The 20,937-nt window shown below is 35.4% G+C and overlaps 1 long non-coding RNA gene across 1 annotated transcript; it reads left to right on the forward strand.

The window, feature by feature from the left end:
• Window positions 1-533: 533 nt before the first annotated feature.
• Window positions 534-20,677, forward strand: LOC145694321 (uncharacterized). Its single transcript, XR_014132995.1, has 2 exons — window positions 534-5,692; window positions 14,680-20,677. It is a non-coding gene; the product is annotated as an uncharacterized LOC145694321 (long non-coding RNA).
• Window positions 20,678-20,937: the final 260 nt, after the last annotated feature.

Here is a 20,937-nt window from a genome sequence, read left to right on the forward strand (position 1 = left end):
GTTTGTGAATGGAAAATACTCTTCCTAATTGGTGATTTTAATTTCGTTCCCCATAAAAGATCGTAAAGTTTCCGGAATTCACAGTTCCATTTCCTTCCCACCTAACATCCTGAACTCCTATTAGATCCATCCTGCATTTCTCTAACTCGCTCGTTACGAATTTTAACGCTCCAGTTCAGGGGTGTAGTCAAGGGGAGGGCAGCGGGGCCAGGCCCCCCAAATGACCAGCTTTTAAAACATCATAGTAAAATTATCTCGCTTCATTCATTTAAAAGTAACAAAGTTTATTGACAATTAATAATTTATGGTAAAATAGTATGGAGAAATATATTGTTTTTCCATACCGATCGAAAAATAGTATAGTATCTCTTCCTTATACCGATCGAAAAATAGGATATTTTTTTGTGACAGCAGATTACACAATTTACTGCGCTTTATATTTGACAGTTTGAAGACAAACGTTCTAACAAGGTACTACAAATACAACTATAAAATAAAGGTACTAAACTGATTTGTAAGTATAATATATTTTTATATGCTTCAACAAGTGTTTTAAAAGACATAGAGGATGGAAAATTTGGTGAGAAACAATGCTTTTATTCAATTTGGATTTCATTCGACTCTCTTTTATTTCTACTCAGTGTTAACAAAATAATTGTGTTTTTTTAGTCACGAATAAGAAATAAATAAATATTTTTGTCAGGAAACCGTAAAGTATTAAGTGAAATTTCAAAGAAAATCAACCTTGTGTAGATAGGTTCTGTATACAAGGTCTTAAATGTAAATATAAAGGTAACCGAGAAAAGTTTTGTTGCTTTTTCACCGACATCCTTCGAACATCGATATGTCACCTAACCTGGAAGCTCAAAAATAGTCACCATCAGCATCGACGACCTTCTGAAAACGTTTTGGAAGACCATGGAATCCATCGCGGTAGAACTTGGTGGGCCGTGAAACAAAGAAAGTATCAGGTGCATTCTGGACTTTTACTAGGGATTTGAACTGACGTCCTTTAAGGTGATTGTCTGAAAAATGGAACTGGTGATAATCGGACGGTGCAATACCCGGGGAATTTAGTTGTTGCAATATTGTCTCCCATGCAAGGTGAAAAATGGTATCCAGAGTTATCCTAGCCACGTTAGACTTAGCGCTGTCCCGTAAACGGGGACCCATTTGTAATTCAGAAGTAATGGCTCCAGAGTTTTGAGTTTTCGCCGAGCACAGCTCAACTTCTGACACTACATAGCTGCACCGTGGAGCTTCGTATAGGACACACTTTTTATCACATGTCAACGCCCTGTCCAGAAATAGCTCCGAAACAGTAAATAAACACAGGCGACTGCCGCGTTGCCTTCTGTCCTGGAGTGAAAATATGAGGGACCCTTCGACCAAACTTGTAGTGCTTCACAAGTTGATGGATGTGCTGTCGAATGGTTTCTCCACACACTGAATTGTAGTCCCAGTTCCTCTTTGTACATGTGTTTGTTTTCTGGCACGTGGTGTTTTCGGGTGTTTCGTCATCGTCCTTAAAATTGTTAAACCGTCACTGCAATGCCGCGTCGCCACGACACCCTCACCAAAGGCCTGGCATATCTTCTGCCCCGCTACAGCGGCATTTGACCTCCATTTGAACTCATTCAGCATACATGCTGTTATAACGCTCTGTGGATGTCCCATGTTTCCTCTGTCTTTACGCAGGTTCACGGTGTGTCTGAATTGCCACAACTAGGTAGTATGTTGGATATACTCACACCAAGAACTGACGTTCGCTTTATCTGCACTCGCATTAAACTCACGGTATGAGGTCCAATTGAACACAGACCTCCACGAAAAGGGACAGAACTTTCTTGGTTACCCCTATAGTTATGCACAAAAGTATAGCGTTTGGTTCCGGGCAGTTGTTCTTGATTAAGCATAATAATAATAATAATAATAATAATAATAGTAATAATAATAATAATAATAATAATAATAAGCTAAAATAGTGATTTAGTTTTCCAGAAGGAAACCAAAATTTTCCTTTCTTTCAGGCATCAAAAACACTAGCAGCAATACATTTTTTTTGCTTTGTATATTGTAGCTGGCCCACCTCAAAAACGACATCCCCCCTACACGAACCTGCTGGCTACACCCCTGCTCCAGTTCTTCTTAACGTGAAAATAAGTATTAGTTATTCATGCTCTGGTCAGAAATTCTTTCCCTGTATAAAAGACATTCCAAATCTAAAATAAGGGTATTCATGTAAAATATTGTATATTGATTAAAGATGCATATAGCAATCAAACATACATATTCCTAAAAGCACATGGGACCTACATGAGTATTGGAGAGCAATGCCTCCCAGAATCAGCGCCCTAGACTGGGAATCACGTTGAATTTTGATGCTAACAACATCAAAGGGCTTAATTGGATTCTTAATGTAGTATTGTTATTAAATTGGATTCAATGACGCATTAACAATAATTTAAAATAAGTATAACGATTTTCAATTCGTTAACGTTAACTGTTCTTTTGTTACACAATTGATGGATTTTTCGACAATAATAAGAAATATTCCTGACAATTAAAGACCATCAGCTTGAAAATCTAATGATGTGACACTAAATCATGCTGCGTTTCATTCCGTACCAGAAATCGAACAATTCTGCGTGCAGTAACGCTACACATAAACAAATGTCACTCTAAACTTCTATGACGATTCTCACAAGATTATCTGTGCGTTTACTGAAACCGTTACTTAATCTGCCCACTGTCTTTTTTGGGAATCTATTCACACCGAAAAATTTATCGGGTGTAGTTAAAGTTTAAATAGAGCATGACATTGAGGAAAACATGTTTTTATTTTAGCTATATTATGCAGATTGTCGTAAGATTAAGATTGCTCTACGCAAACCATTACTGAATGTCCCACTGTCATTCTGCATTCTTGTATCAGAACCAAATGTTTATATTGTACTGGCATCCTGCCTCAATGAATACCTCTCCCAGTGACACTTTTGATAACTTTTCCGCGTCGTCAGACATATTTTCTCGTCATATTTACCATAAAACAAGATGAAGATTGCTATCGGATAAGAACACCAACAGAACAGTAAGGATCATCTGCACATCATCTACTAACTGAATTACGAACTATGAAATCTAGGTTATAATCCAAGATTGCTAACTTTTTACAAATATGAAAGAAAACATGGTTGAAATTTGATTTCGAACACGTCTTTGTATGTGAGTACAGTCTCAGTATGTTCAGCCACTTCGTATTATATAAGTGTTAAGCACTCATATAATATGTCATTCGAGTAATTAACTGTAGCAGTGATGAGCACAGAATACTTCTCCCTGAGATGGAAAGAACTACTAAGAAATAACGATAATCCTTCCTGAATCCTGTTGGATAAATCCTCCCGTGGAGGTTGCAGCTTCAAAAGGAGGAATTCACTGTCGTAGAAGAAACTTTTTTGACCGTTTAGGAGGAGATTGTCTGCAGCTTTGGTATACTGTAGCAAAGGTCACGTGCGACTCAAACCAATATTTCTGAAGAGGGAGAAAAATAATATACTATTATTTGTTAAGTATAAAAAATCGTAAAGGTTTACTTTTGGCGAACCACTCAAAATAATTGTTGAAAAACTATAATTCGTTCACTAATTTCATTATGTCCCTCAGAAAATTTGCGCTGAGGGACACGAAAATATCTCACTTTTTATAGATGAAGGCAATCACCAGAAGTAATTATTGAAAAATTTCAATTGCTTTATGATTTGCGTGTAAATACACCTTACGGATGTAGTCCTTGAAACAAACCAACCCCTGCTAAGTGGCTTGTGAAATCTCAAATGCTGTCGAACTGCGACAGGGCAGGTTCAAGCTTGTTGGCCAGCCGGGATGTTTTGAGGTAGCGGGCGCGTCAGCGATGGTAGGTGTATGCGTAAGTGAGCTTACTGAGAATTGATTACTTTTGGCGATGTAATAAATATTAATAGCGATTGTCATCATTTTCTCCTATCAACAATATTTGTTATTATAAAATACCGCTTGTCTACACTCTAAAAAAAATACACCGAATGAAAAAGTAGGATCTAATAGAGTACTCTTTCTTATGCACTCACTTATTTTTATCTGACGTAATGCACTTCTAATGATTTTACACTAGTGGCCCTGCACTTCCAAATCTTAAATACAGCTGCATACTTTTTATTAAATTCTGTCTCTTGAGAAATTTGTTTTTTAAAATGTTGTTCTTTGGTGCAAAGTTCCTAATTTTACCTGTAAATCTTCCAAACTGTGGTGCGCCGAAACTACACCACCAGCGAGAAAATGAGAGTTTTCTGCGTCCAAATAAGAAAGATAATCATTTAAATCGCGATCTATCTACTAATGTAAACAGCAATTTATTTGGGTAAAATAAGGCCGTGTCCAAAAGCGCATAGTGCACACTTCGAGGATGCACACTCGAAGCCTACAAATGGAGTGCACACTAAATAGTGTACACTTCGTCAAATTAGCTTTTGATCCACACTTGTTTACAGCGCCTCATCGTGGTGGAATGTTGAACATTGATAACAAAAGAAGGGAGAATTTCGAGTACTAGAAAAACTTACCATGCTTTTTTTTTTTTTTTAAGATGAATGACTTTTTAGTTACATTAGAGATAAATATATCACAGATTGACAATATGGGGTAACCATAAAATGACTTGAGAGTTTCTTTCATGTATGCCAAGAGCTTCAGTTTTGCAGTATCTGCAAATATTTATCAGCATAAAAACCACTAAACTATTGGCGATGTTCTATTTTATTAATCATGCTTGTGCGAGGGAATATTTATTTATCCCCCGGAAGAAAAGCAGCACTGGTGGTTAGGGCGCTGATGACACTGTTGCGAAGTAGCTTAGGAATTTCATTGCAGGTGAAAGTAGGAATTTGCAAAAGCGTTAGGACACCGAAGGTACCGAGGAGAGCGCTATTTACAATAATGTGGCTCAAAACTACTTTGGGAGAGAGTTTATATTGAGTATAATTCCTTTGTATACGGTAGATACAAAACAATGACACTTTAATTGTCACCGTTCTACTGTATTGCTCAGTTACAGGCATACTGATTAGACTATCTGTACCATATTGTGCTAATGTTGAAGTTCCTTATATGCTACTCTTTCTTTGTGAATATTTAGATTTTACCCGTATATCTTCAAAATAGTGCCTCCATGTTCTTAATCTACACCAAAAGTTAACTCTTACAAGGATGACAAGGAAAGAAGTGGTGGAGTTGAAGAACATGAGGAGCAAAATTAACAGGAAAAAGCTATTGTGTCACTATGAAATACCAATTTATAAGGATCAAGTGTACTCAAGGTGGATAACCCTAATTAAAATAATATGTTAAAAAATATAAGATTACTATCTTATAAGCCCGCTTAAATGAGTTCTGTACATTGTATACACTTCAAGATCTGAGTGCACTTCACTATGCTTTCGGCGCCCTACATCTTTCTTGAAATATACCCGCTGTCTCTCCTACATGCTTCCCACTACGAAAATGGTTACTCAGTAACGAAGCAAATCCCCTCGTCCAAATATAATCATAAAAAGCTACTACCAATCTAATAAGAATTTTATGAAAATTAAGAGACGGTTTTATGAAAAAATACAGTATGCAATGTAGTGGCTCTCATTGTTCAACTATACGGAAGGTATTATTTGTTCATAATCAATTCATAATGGGATTATATAAATTAAAAGGAAGGCAAGTCTTTATTTTGGCCATTTCATTCAATGAATCGTTCAATTAACACATTCGTAACCAAGACTGAAAAGAACATCTCCTGCGAGCATCTAACCTGCCTTCACTCGCTGATGCTTGCTCGGCAATAATATGTGAATTAAATATTAAACTTTGGTATAGAAATGAACCTAGTTACTAACTACATATATGAGCTAACAGGCGAGTTCTCAAAAACGGAACCGAAAGATCAAATCGCTGAATCGAAGAATCAAGAAAAAAGAAAGAAAAAATGGCCAAAGTAAAGACTTACCAAGAGGAATTTGTGAAATCTTTGATAAATGTGGAGAAAGAAACTTTTGATCTGTATTTTCCTCTTTGGCAGCTGTCCAAAATGGCTAATGTGTGGTAATTGGTATATTACAGTCTCTTAAGGGCAAGGAAATATGGTAGATTTGGAAGGAATTTGTTTAGAATCAAAACTAGGCCTATCTACCTACGAATTAATATTTGCAGCTGCAACTGTAGCTGTAGGTATAGAGAAATGAATAATCTAGGTATTCATTATTCTATGATAGAACTTAACATTTTAATTCATACGCCATTAAAATTTTTCATTTACGTGCAAATAGCTCCATTACCGATAGTATAATTATTTCAATTAAGCTACATAAACCACGTAATATTTAAACACAAATGCCTTTATAGCATTATCAAAGAAACTATTTGGTTGCTTTCCCTATACAATTTTAAATTCCATTGCATACTCAAAGAACACAACATAAATACGTTTGTTATTTGCGTAACATTTTTATATCCCACTTGTAAAATCACTAACTTGTATATTTATCAAGTAAACTATTATTAGATCAGCCCACAAATTTATTCACCTCAACAAAAATATTGAACATATGTCCTTTAAAATTTTATTAAGTCACTTTGACATTATTGTTGTTCCTACGACGAAGAACTCCCATCTTAAGTACGCAAGTTTGTTAACGTAGTGTACATCCTCGCACACTACGTACTACGCACTCGCAGACTTGTGAACTTGGACCTTTTGACGCACACTAGGTGACGTCATTTCCGGAAATAAGCGTACTTCGAATGCACGCTTGTATCTTTTGGACACGGCCTAAGTTTTGTTTTAAGTGTTAGACTAAAAAGAAGGGTAACATTATTACTATGCTCACCTTCTTATTTTACTTCCATTTTTAAATTAAATGAAATTTCTCGCTAGCATATGTGCTGTTCGACGTTAAGATTTGTTTGGTATTGATTTTGATGGTCTGATTATCGAAAATCATCCCAAAACAAGAATACCATGTGTATCTATTTATGAAACTACAACAGTACGTTGGATATTTTTACTTGTAAATCGTTATTTTATTGTAATTTTGGAGCTTAAGATATTTTAAAATATGTACTAGGCTGATTATGTAATTCGGAGAAGAAAAGGAAAATGTTAGTTATAATATCGATATATAAAGATATTCATATGTTTTATATGTTTTAAATAATATTTTGGAATGTCGTTGTCAGGACAACAGAAATAAATAAGTGGATTTATTGAACGGAGTTTGCGTTTTAAGGCTCAATAATTTATATATTATAAAAAAGGACCGTTTTAAATTGTTGCGGAAACGACGGGAGTAGGTTGTATCGTTTAGAAGTAAAATAAAAACGAGCAACATTGAGCCTGATATTAATTCTACTATCTTAAGAAGTGGCAAGATAATATATCAAAATACCATGATACGGATAACCAAAATATACATACTGATATGAATTTTCCAGAAAACGATGGATGTTTTAAAGGGAATATCGTAACAAATGAAGGAACACGCTCGACGAAGTGATGAACAAGCTCGGGATCATGCTCAACATTTTGAACAGTTAGACCAAAAAATGAATCTACAAGATCAACATTTTGACGAAACGGTATAGCAATTGCAGCAATATAACGATGGCAAATGAGACCAAATACAACAACAATTAAGTCAAATAAATCAGCAAAATACATTTAAGTTCGAGCGTTATGACGAAAGAATGGGCAAGATAGTACAGAGATTCAACGAAGTTCAGGACTCTGTAGATATTATAGAAACAGCGGTAAATGAACATACCAAACAGATTAAGGAGTTACAGGAAGATTTGTCAGTTCCCGAAGTTTCATCACAAGTAAACATGAATGCGTTAAGTGAACCTGAACCTTCTATAGAAACTGCAGAGAAAATAGATCCTAAATTTTCATCGACGAAGAAATATGACATTATTGATTTAAATATACGGACGGAATTAGCTGAATATTCGCAAAAGCATACTGCGGTATTGGTTAGATTATCCCGACTTCTCTCTTCGTTCGAATGTTTTTAAATGTCCTATTGATGATGTGTGTAACGAAGATTTTGGTATCTATCAACGTGCGAAAAGTTATGATCATTTTCGTCTCATGAACGTTATTGACTGCTTGTATTCACGATATGTTCAACATGATATTAATCCTGAAGGTGAAGTAATGGTAATAGAATCATTTAATGATGTGTACACGACTTTGGTTCATGAAGAAAGTTGATTCCAGTATTCGTGAAATTTAAAAAGAAAACGTGTGTTCCCACCAATGTTTGTTGTGATCGGACGATTGAGTTGAATCTGTCGAATTTTTCATTCAACGAAAAGACCAAAATGTTATTAGCAGTCAATCCGATGATACTTTCACAGAACTTGATGCAGTGCGTTGATTTCCTTCATCCAAGTGTGATGTTGCAAAATTTTGAAAATCCATCGATGGTGCAATACAGTATTAACTTCAACTAAACGAACCTTAATCGAAACCAAATTCGATACATTTATGTGAGATTAAAAGTGATCCCAAAGTACAAGATAATGTTAAATTCACGAGTACCGGTAATGTAACCGAACCTAATTACAGTAGCTATAGAAACTGTGGTAGGACAGATTACTGTGAATATTGTAGAAAGAATAGATATAGACACGACATCTCGCCACCAGTGAAACGAAGGAGAACTGAACTTAATTTCACCGGTAAGATAACCAAACCTAATTGTATCAGCAACAGTAATAGTGATTGTGTAACTCAACCTAATCCTAGTGTAGTACGATTACGTACACCTAAGAAGCATGTAAGCATTAGATCTAATTTCGTTCGATGGAGACTTCGTAGAAATCTCATAGATGGCGAAAATTCTCAAAGTAAGAAACGAAGAACTGTAGAAATAAATAACGCACAATACTGTATTCCTGTTTATGACTTATAGTGTAACTTGAATGAATTCGTTGCTCATGTAACTTAAGCTAAAATTACGGCGTCTGAGAAAACCGTACTCAATTGATTTTTTCTTTATTTCACTTGAAATATCATTATGATTTCGTTTGTTATTCGTACCTTATTTGAGTTCTATAAAAAAAATTTAATGAATCGACGAATGAAACAATTCGTATTTTTATGATGTTAATAAGACGTTAATTATTATGTTAGTTCTGATTATTATCATATTTCAATCTTAATCTATATTTTGTTTAACTATATCTTACATCCCATCATTTTACGTTCAAAGTACAACTATATGAATATCGCATACATGTTTTACAAAACCTTCTTCATGATGCCCAACTAAATAATTATTAAATTGTAACAAGCTTTTAATGGTCCCGAAAAAAAAGAACTTAAAATCAAATAACTTGTAAATAAAATTTCGAATGTGCCTTATCGTCGTTGAAACGTATAAATAAATGAAGACGATGTTAAAATTTAAAATATATATGATAGTAATATTGTTATAAAATTAAATATGATCTATAGGTATATTTATATGAATTGTAATATTAAAGTGTACGAGGTGCATTCGAAAACTCGAATGATTAACATGTAAAGGTAAACGGTCCAGAGTTCTTTTTCTTTTTATTGAGTAAATAAATAAAAAGAAAAGTCCGTCGAGCGCCATAATATACAACAGTACCTTGTATATTTTTACTTGTAAATCCTTATTTTATTGTAATTTTGGGGCGTAAAATATTTTAAAATATGTGCTAGGCTAATTATGTAATTCGAAGAAGAAAAGACAAAAGAAATACGTTAGTTATAATATCGATATAAAAAGATATTCATATATTTTAAATAATAGTATTTTGGAATGTTGTTGTCAGGACAACAACAATAAATAAATGGATTTATTCAACGGAGTTTGCATTTTAATGGCTCAATAGTTTATATAGGGGAAACTATACAGTCGTGGGCACCTTAAGGCATTTTTTTAGTAATTAATTTATAACTTTTATACGTTTGGCCATATGTGTCTAATATTTGTCAAATAATATTGTTACAGTATGGGCTTTAAAATAAATATGATAATGGACTAAAATGTAACGTTAGGTACGTGTAATGTTTTTTAAAAAAAAGTAGTATAACTTTTATAGTGATGGGCCCTACAGAGACTGAGTTGGGCACTTTTGATTACAGTTATGGGCACCTATGTAGAAGTTTCTAAAATTATTTAATAATGCCAAGATACATTACTTTGTTACATAAATGCATAATACAGCATCTCGTTTTGACGTTTTGTGGTTTTATAGCAACAATTTTAATAAAAAATTAAGAACTTATGAAATTAGGCACTCTGTTTTATCGCTGTCACTTTCAGTTTCGTCTAAGATCTGCAAACACTGGATAGAATAACATACATCATCATCGTAAGCTTCTCCACAGCAAGAAGGCAAGCTTTATGAAAAGCCTGTCCACAGCGTTTGCAGTTCATTCCTGGAAAATGAGGTCCTACGCTCTCACCACACTGGTTACACAATCCAGAAAGTGAAAAAGAAATTACGGTTTTCTAATTGTTCCATACTGTTTTCCAACACCCTCACTTTCAATATGTTTGAATCTTCTTTGGATGCTGAAGAAGAATGAACTCCCTCATTTTTGTTCTCTTGCAGTTCGCCAAAAAGCACTAGTTTAGCCAGAGGGGCAAAGGGTAATTTCTCCACATCAGCTCCAGTTATACCTGTACGTTCAGAAGAAAATAGATTAACACTAGGAGTATCTTCGTGTCTTTTCTTCTACTTTCCCAGCTGGACCTGACTGTTTAACTTCTCTTTTCCTCTTTCTCTCCTCTTTCTTCCTCTCTTGTTTTTCTTTTGTATTTCTTTTCTCTTTGTGCAGCTCTTTCCATTTATCTGATGCTATTACAAATGGGAATCTTCGAATATTGCGACCTTTCCGCTTTGGCGTTTCTGGCCATACCAAACAGTCCTTAAAAAGCGGCATATCTGATTTCTTGATTGGATACATTTTACCCCGGTCAGTAGTTCTGTTTTGCTCTTCTGGTGTCACCTCAACTTGTAGAGAAGTGCTTGCTTCCTCAAGTTGTTCTGCTAAAGCACTTTCAGTCTGTTTTAATCGTGGTGAGTTTGAGGCTTAATCTGCGGTAACTCATCATTTGTGTGGATTTTTATGAGCGTTTCATCTTTAGAAAATTCTTCAAATATTTTACAGAGAAGGCGAAAATCTTCACACTTTTCTTCATGACCATTTGCACCTTTATCTGTAAACTTTTTTATTTGGTTACACTCTCGGGCCGAAGTAAATCACAAAACTTCTCATAAGTCAAATCACGAAAACTTGATTGCATTTAAATTGTATTTACATAATATTGGAAATAATTTAGTCCTCTCTCAGCGCCGCAAACTAACTTGGGCAGCTACCTGAGTGAAAACGCTGTGATTAGTTTCTTAAAAGCCGGTATTAACAGCAGTGGCAAATGATGTGCTGAGTAATCACATCCGAGGCATCAATGCAAAAATCACCGATAGACACTGGCCATTACATCACAGAATTCATCTTAAAAAGCAACTAGGCCTATTTCATACTCCAAAACTTCACGTGTAAGTGGGGGCCTACTTACATGGCCACATGGTCACTGGCGTTTCTCCTAGCGCAAGGACTGTAGCTATATTTTAAATGTAATCATATGTGATAAATATGAATAGGCCTTGTTATTAATTTTCAAGGAAAAACTGTACACTTAGCAATATGAAAAAAAGAGGCTTCGGACTTCCAACGCACACTGACGTTTGTGCAGTGCTTCCCCTTCTTGTTCTTTTTTTGGGATCATGATCTAGGTCTAGCTGAGTCGAAGCATCGAAACCTTCCTTTCATATTGGTAAGAGTGCAGATTTCCTCCTTTTCCCTAAAATTAAATGTAATCAGATACATGAGAAACTTAAACCTACTTCAGTAATCTGATTATAATGGGCCCTATACCGAGATCGTAGTTATACACTCCCTTGTACATTTTTTCTAGAAAGGGGTCTCTATAAAATAAGCCTAGTTCTATTGTTATGCTTAATCACGGCCGCCTTTATTGTTATACAGGCCAGTCTTGAAATGGCAACAGGCCTTTTTGCCTTCCACAGACTATCCACCCAGCACAGCCGGCTGCCCAAATTCTCAGCATTAATGTCTAAAGAAAGGAAGGATCCTTGCTAAAATGGTAGGGAAATAGTCTGTGGACTGCCAACTGTTGAAGGTGGATAGTCTGTGGCAGGCCGATTTGCGCAGTTGCCACATTCAAGTTCCCGGATTGTATAACAAAGGAGGCCGTGGCATAGTGATACAGTGATGGGCATAGTGAGTTTACAGTAATGGGCACTGGGCCCATCACTGTTAAATAACCTTTAAATTTCATGAAATTTTCGAGCAAGAAACACAACAGCCTGAAATGCACTTTAGGCTTAAAATAACGACAAAAAAATTCATATAGTAAAATATAGTTATGGGCACTAGGTGCCCATCACTGTCATGTTATATTAAATTAAAATACAGTGGTGAGCACCTCATGATTTGAGAGCAAAACTCATTTAGACTTACGTCTCATTAGCATGAAGTGCTCTTACCGTTTAATAATCACTCAAAACACAAAATTTTAATTTTCAATTGATTTATAACTAAACAAAACCTTAATCAGTACACCTATCTGATTAAAAGAATTCTTTAGAAATGAACAACAACCATCACAACGTTTCACATCGCGCACCTTTCTACACCGCGCCACACACATGAAAGAAGGAAGACAATTGACAAACTGTTAGCGTAAAGAAGAAAGGCGTACCAACATTTGAAAATCGTCAATAGCTCGCTATAGGCGCTCAGACTCTTATTATTTGAAAATAATTGGCATAGGTGCCCATCACTATCAGAGTGTCCACGACTGTATAGTTTCCCCTATTATGAAAAAGAACCATTTTAAAGCGTTTCAGCTCAGTAATATAAACCGTATGTTTATGCATTTAATACATTTGTTCTTTCGTTAATTTAAGGTAGGTTTGTGCTGAACTATAAAAAGATGAATTGTGTGTATACCCTATTACATCCCATATAAGAACTCTCTAGATGTTCTGCGGTTAGTCTGTGCACCTTCTGCAGGAAATACAGATTTATTTCTGATAAGATCTAATGTTGTTAGGATCCAGCATTAATCGGTAGGTCCTACATACTGAATATTTTTACCAAAGTGGACTCTTAACGCCAATATAACAAGAAATACCATAAGTTTCTTTTAAAAAAAGTGACAAATACTGGTAAACCAAAAATACCGAAAAAGGCAAGTTAATAAAATTAAGACATAGGACAATGACAACAAAATGAATTTAACTAGAAATCGCTAGCGCTAATTGCATTTGAGTAAAGGCTTTAGGCGTACAACTGGAAGAATCATAAAAACCTTAGTGGGTGGTAATCGGAACTGTCCGAAAAATCATATCCTCTTACTAGTGAGATTGTAACTTAACTATGTTCAACGACGTTGCCACAGCTTTAGTCCCCATTACACTGTTATTAATGGCTTACACACGTGGGTTCTTTTTTTCTATATAGAGAAGGGACAAATAAACATACACTGTCCAACGTGCCTTCATATATAGTTCATTCCTTCTCAATGTAAAAAGAAATATTCGGTTGAAACCAGGTTGAAAGTGTCAAATAACAAAGCAAAATCAAGTACTCGGAGTTTCCAGACTAGTTTTTCTTCGCCAAAACATTTGAGACATTCCATTTCTTATTCATGTGACGGAGAGGATCAGCTTTGGCTCACCCCCTATTTTCGCCGAAAGCTGCCGTCCATTTCGAATTTTGTTCCTCTCCAAAGAAAGAAGGAAGAATTTTTCACTCTAGGTGTCAAATAACACAACAACAGAAACCAATCGGAGTTTCCACGGTACTTTTCTTCCTTTTTCGCCAAAAACTTTCTCAAGTGACAGAGGAATACGCACTCCTCAGGTCGAGAATTGTCAGCTAGTTAGAATTTCTTGGCAACACCGGATTTCGGAGAAAATATCTGTTTCACTACCATGTAGTAGGACGAGAAGGCTAATAGGCCAATTTTCCATACCTCCTCCCAAGGTTTTTAAGATGTTTCAAAAATCTAACAAGAAGATCTGTTTTTAAAATATTACAGTAAGTTTGGAAATTGTTATCTATTTTTAATTGGGAAATTTGTATAACATTGTTTTCCATATTTTATTTTAAAAATATAATATAATATAATATTTTTCTGTCCTCGTGCAACACTGAATGTTGAGAATCCGTAGCTACCTAAAATCAAAAAGTAAAAATAGTACATCGTCAAAATGAACTTATATATTAAAAAACAACACTGTACAAGAAAGGTAATATAGATCTATAATATACTCATGTGTAAAGGAGAAGAAAAAATAAATATCAGCATTTGGGTACAGTTCTGTATTTTCGGTTTATGGTATATCCATATTTGGTAGTAGTAAAATTTCAGATATTTTAAAATAGTGGCTTCAATATATTTCACACCCTTAGTCTGATCCTAACCCATTTCACTCACCAAATGAATTTGACCTGAAGCGTCATTTACCATTGTCTTCCTCTGGCTCTATCGTAATTTTTTTAAATATCTTTCTTATTGTTTTCAGATTTGTTTGCTTTGCTGAACACTAAGTGCTAAAGTTTTCAATCTCTTAACGTGGACAGTTTTTGTATGAGCGAAATTCCTTTTCATTATTTCTACTTTGGTCGTAATAAAATTGAAATGAAAACTGAAAACGATCATATTAAAGTTGAAATGAAAACAGAAAACGAATCATTTGAAAAATGTAATTATGTACTATGTACTAGTGACACTAATAATTACAAAGATCCTCTCAAATACGATTGGAATGTAAGAAACGAGAAAGTGCAAACGAAAGAGAGCATATCGCTTCAGAAAGTAATAAAGATGAAACAATATCCGATTGGAAATTAGCTTCAAAAGCAATATGTTTAGTCAAGCGTTTAGCAACAGATGAAGTATTCGTAAATGCCAAACATTTTCACAGTAACATCGAGCCAACATCCCCGGATTTTACACATAAGACGGAAGAAGCAAGCTGTCACATGTCTGCCACTATTGGGGAGAAGGACAGTCATGAAGAGGATGTTCAAGAAAATGATAATAGAGAAGCAGGTAAAGATGCTCAAGCCCTCAGGTACGTTTAAATTTGTTTGTTTCATCATGGGTATGGTGCGTACAAATATATATTTTCAACATTTGAAATACGTCGTTAACTATTCTTTTCTTCGTTTACTTTAAACTGAGTTAATTGAATCGCAAACATTTGGACACGTAGAGAATGCAATATAATGCTTAAGTTTGTAAGAGGAAAGACATTTTCGCAGTGAAATAAGTATTCAAAAGTAAATATAATTTGCCGTAAACATCTTATTGATATAAGCGTTGGGTGTTAGAATTCAATCCTGACATGCTTCTCACAAGGAAAGGACATGAAACTGTCAACGAGACTTCCTAATCAAACTCAGTCAATTCGATAAACATAACGAAGATACTAATCCAATGTTCTCGGGATTTCAGCAAAGTGAATGTTACGCTGAGCTTTCGTTATCATGCAGCGGTAACATCTTCAGAGCTATGGCTTGGAGTGTGCCGATAGTGAAATTTATATTGTAATCCTAAGGAATTGCTGTGTTTTTATTCGTTGTTATTGGCCAGTAGCGTGCTCTGATGTTGCTGGTGGAAACTGCTTTCTGATTGACTGATGGTTCTTTTCATACTGAGAAGCTGAAGCCAGATGTCAAGCAGATGATAACCTTCATGTCTGTTGATAGAGGCATTGTGTGTGCGAACGAATAGAGCTTCATGTATTTTCTTTCCCAGAGCTGTTTGCTTTTCTTTAGAACTTCAATTTGGTCCGACATACCCGTGCTTGGCTATTGCAGATTTCTCAGGTTGTTTAAGTGTGGTGTGTCGCTGGTGTTCTTTCTTTCTTCAATATTCCTTCCCGTTTCGCCTATGTAAGTGGCGTTACATTCACATGTGATTCTATGGATACCCAGTGTCTTTAATTCCAATGGGTCTTTTCGGGTTGGTAGAAAACTCTTGATCTTCGGTAGGGGCAGTGTTCCGTTTTGATGTTGAATTTCTTCAGTAGTCTTGCTAGTTGATTAGAGGTTTTTCCCACGCATGGAATAAATGCAATATTTTCCTTGTCTTCTTTTGTAGCACAATTTCTGTTACTATATTTTGTAATGGCTGTCTTGATCTGTTTCGACGACTGTCTGTTAGATATAAATACCTTTTTGATCTGAGAGAGTACTACACTTATTTGCATCTACTATTTGGTGTTCTCTGTGTAATAGACTATTTACCACCCACGTCTTCCGTGTAAGATGAAGAAAACTGGTACCATCCACGTAGAGATCAGTGTGCTTGGGTTTCCTATATATTGACTGGATTAGACTTCTTTCTGGTTTCTTGAATACGAGCACATCCATTCTGAATTATATACACCGCAAAATTAATTTCACAATGGAAATACAAACAGATGGAAGACTCCCGTTCCTGGACGTACTCGTATACGAGAAACCAGATGGAGGTTTAGGCCACCCAATCTACAGGAAACCCACGCACACTGATCTCTACCTCGACGATGCCAGTTTTTATCAGCCTGTACACATGATGGGCATGTTAAATAATCTAATACACAGAGCACACCAAATAGCAGTTGCAGATAATATAAGCATAACACTCTCTCACATGGAAACCGTATTTAAATTCAACGGATATTCGTCGGAACAGATCAAGACAGCCATGAGAAAATACAGTAACAGAAATTGTGCTAGAAAAAAAGACAATACGGTAGATAAGGAAGATATTGCAGTTATTCCATACTTGGGAAAAATCTCTAATCAACTAGCAAGGCTACTGACAAAATTCAACATCAAGACTTAACACTGCCCCCACCGAAGATCAAGAGTTTCCTACCAACCCCAACACACCCATTGGGATTAAAGACACTAGGCATCCATAGAATCACATGTGAATATCACACCACTTACATAGGCGAAACGGGAAAGAATATTGGAGACAATGGAAGAAGACCAGCGAAACACCAGACTGAAAGAACCTGAAAAATCTGCAATAACCGAACACCGCATACAATACAATCACACTACTATATGGAACCAAATTGAAGTTCTAAAGAAAAGCAAACAGTTCTTGGACAGGAAAATAAACCAAGTTCTATTCATTCGTACACACAATGCCTCCATCACCAAAGACGGAGGTTATCATCTGCCTGGCATCTGGCTTCAGCTTCTCAGTGCGAAAATAACCATAAGCTAATCATAGTACAGTTTCAACCAGCAACATCAGAGGACGCTATTGGCCAGTAACAACTAATAGAAACAACAATTCCTTAAGGCTACATTATAAATTGGTCCTACAATTTATATTGTAGTTTTAAGGAATTGCTCCAAATCATACCTCTGCACACTCCAACACATACCCCAATTGCATACTCCAACCCATAATTTTGAAGACTTTACCGCTGTATGCCAACAAAAGCTCAGCCAACATTCACTCTGGCAGCAATCTCGAGAACATTGGATTAATAATATACGCCAGCAAATCTTCAAGATCATCATAACAAAGATATGTTCGTGCACAAAAAGTTAGGAGCCATGGACAACGGAGTAATTCCCTGGCAATAGGCAGAGTCCTGGGCCCTATTGACCCTGTTAGTATAAAGAAAATCGTAGACTCGCGGTAAAGTAATTGTTGCATCAACACTGTTCACTGGAAACTCATAGGTCATAGTTCATTCTCTTCAGCATGAAACAAGCTTGCCAGAGGTGCTATGTATTTGGCCTAATAACGTATATGAACTGTAAAAATTGGGTGGGAGAATGTCGCGAAAGTTCTTCCCATCAACTTTCGATTCATCTGGAGTACCCCCGGCTATAAGCACACAATCCAAATGTATCTCAGAAAAAATAATAGGGAATAAGAATTGTGTGTACCAAGTTTTGTAATTATAGAGAGACTAGGTATGAGGGGAAATCGTTTATTGTTATACAAGCTTTTCTCTCATATCTATTCCGTTTATAAATACAAAACTTGGGGTGCACATATTTCCTGTCCACTATAGTATTTTTTTAGATAATTTGGATTGTGTGCTTTTACCCGAGGTTACTCCAGAGGCGTCCAAATTATAACGGGAGGGATTTGTAGAAAGAATTTTCCCGACATTCTCCTAGTGTTCCCTATTAGAGTACGTTAGGGGCCCCAATACATAGCACCTTTGGAAAGCTTGTTCCATGCTGAAGGAAAGAACTATAATACATGACCTTCCAATGAACACTGTTGATGCAATAGAGGGAGTCTACGATTTCCTTTATACTAACAGGGTCAATGTGCTCCAGGAGTTACTCCGTTGTCCATGGCACCTAATTTTTTGTGCATGAACATATGTTTGTTAAGTTTAACGAATTCATTACGTTTGATTAGGAAGTCCTGTTATCAGGTTCATGTCCTTTCCTTGTGAGTAATGTCAATATTGTTTAATAAGTTTCATATTACAGAGAACAGTTCACTACCTCATCTAAACTTTTCCCCTTCCATTTAAAATATTTTCGTGATACGGAAGCTACTTTTATATCCATTTTATTTATCAGTTAAGAAACTGTAACATTTTATGTACAGAACCTTTTAGTAAATAAGAATGCCAAATGAGGTTCACACGAAGGAATTGTGGAGTTTTTTTTTTTTTTTTTTTAATAGTTGATACGTTACGGAACCCTTCAAATTAATATGATTGCTCCAATATTGATGTATGTCGTATCACGAACGTACTATAACTTGACCAACCAGAAATAGTTTATTTTAATATCTGGCTTCATTAACTTAACTTGTAATATTTCGTGTCTCAGGAGAATATTTCTTAAGGTGGTACATTGACTTCTAACGTAATGTCATCAAATTCCAACTTTAGGGTTTCTTTAGCTTCGTATTTAATAATAATTGATTACGTCATCGTTTAATGAGAAACATTGTAAACGGTGGTTTGTAATTATTTAATAAAATGGCAGGGAAATACTCTATTAGTATAATATGTGCTGTGGGCCATTTATCAAAAAAGTAAGCGTTTAGTTCTTTGAATGAGTGGTAGCAATAAGTTGATCAACTCAAAAATTGAAGATCTTCAAGTAAGAAATTCAGTTGTAGTTTAAAAAAACGTCTGTTGAATATCTGTCTTGGGAAACATTTATAATGTTATTTACTAGAAGTAGATTAATGTATAATTTGATAACGCAATTGTTTGTCTGTATTCTATTGTACACAAAAAATGTCAGTTTTGTCTTGCTCAAAATCATAAAAGATGTATGTTAATTATGCACAGATATATTTCGTGGCAAAACTTACAACTAAGAGGAGTACCTGAGATATATGCCTACTGTGGGAAACAAAACAGAGGAATTTTGAAAGAAAGTAGAAAATAAAAAAAGAGAACGGAAAGGAATGAAAATATCTAAGACTTTAACCACAGTGCTGACTTGCGTAGAAAACAATTTCCTCGTTTTAGCATCACTAGAACTTCGCCTCAGGATGTTTTGTCTCTCTTCGTTTAGGCTAGCTATATCACCTCTCCACGGTGCTTGTATCATATTCGTATGATCTACAGTTATTGTACTGGAAGAAAAAGTTTGAGTGAATACCCATAGGGATTCACCATCTGATTAGCAAAGAAATGTCAGTGCTGTTTCTATTTTCGTAATTTCACCACGTGGAATTCAATTCAATGGTATTCAATGATTTTACTAGTTAAAAATACATAAGAAATGCTAACATTTATACGCTCTTTTCAAGCAAGTGCTGCTAAGACATCAACGGTATATCACGCTGGTTGTGAATAGTGATACGTCATAGTAGTTCATTGAAGCTTATAGTAGACACTGGTCTTAGTGGATCATGGTGGGAAGTTGTTATTGTAACACGGATGCAACAAATTAGAATAGAATAGCTTATTGTCATTGAGCTTTACAAGCAATAGTCGACGCCCGAATGAGATATACATATAGATACAGATATAAAGAAAAGAAATCATAACATACCGACAATCAGTTATTGGTTAATATTATAATAGACAACCTAATAATATTTGAAATAAAGGGACACTATAAATTAGAACACAGTGTCTTGACATTCACTAAATATTTTAATTGATTAAAATGGATTCGTTAATAACCAATCATACAATTTTTCTTATAAACCTTAAATGGCAGCTGCTATATAGAGGATGTTAGTTTATTAAACAGCTTCGATCCTATAACTAAATAACTATTTTTGGTCTCCGATAACCTACTTAAGGGTATATCAATTTTCTTACACAATTTAGTATTATATTGTAGCAGCACTCGATTTTCGAGTAAATTAATTTGTATATTTTGATTTTATTTTAATGTTTATGTCATAAAAATCATTTATTAAGGTTACGGGAATTCAATGTTGTGTATGAGAGTATAATGCAAGCTGCACAATGTTGCTAATGTTTGTGTCAGCAGTTTATTGTAAATAAATGTGAATAAGAATGTCTTCGTTGAGAGTCTGGCAATGTAGGAAGGAAATGTTGACAATGTGTCTATCCTCACATTAGCCAGATTCTATACATTGTATAAAGTGAATCTGTAAGATTTCATGAATTTCACTTAATTACGGATATGCGGAGAATTGCTTAGAATCGGGAAATCAGAGCGTGTCGAGGATTGCAATTTTGAGTCTTGACACATGGAAGGAATTTGTCTCTCCATGTGAAAACGGTGTTGCACGTGATGCAAGCAGACGACAAGCAGACGACGGAGGTTGGACAAAGCTCAACAAAACCAGAGGACGAGAGAGG

Source organism: Thermobia domestica, chromosome 9, assembly GCF_964235325.1.
Source record: "Thermobia domestica chromosome 9, izTheDome1.hap1.1, whole genome shotgun sequence".
Taxonomy (NCBI): domain Eukaryota; kingdom Metazoa; phylum Arthropoda; class Insecta; order Zygentoma; family Lepismatidae; genus Thermobia; species Thermobia domestica.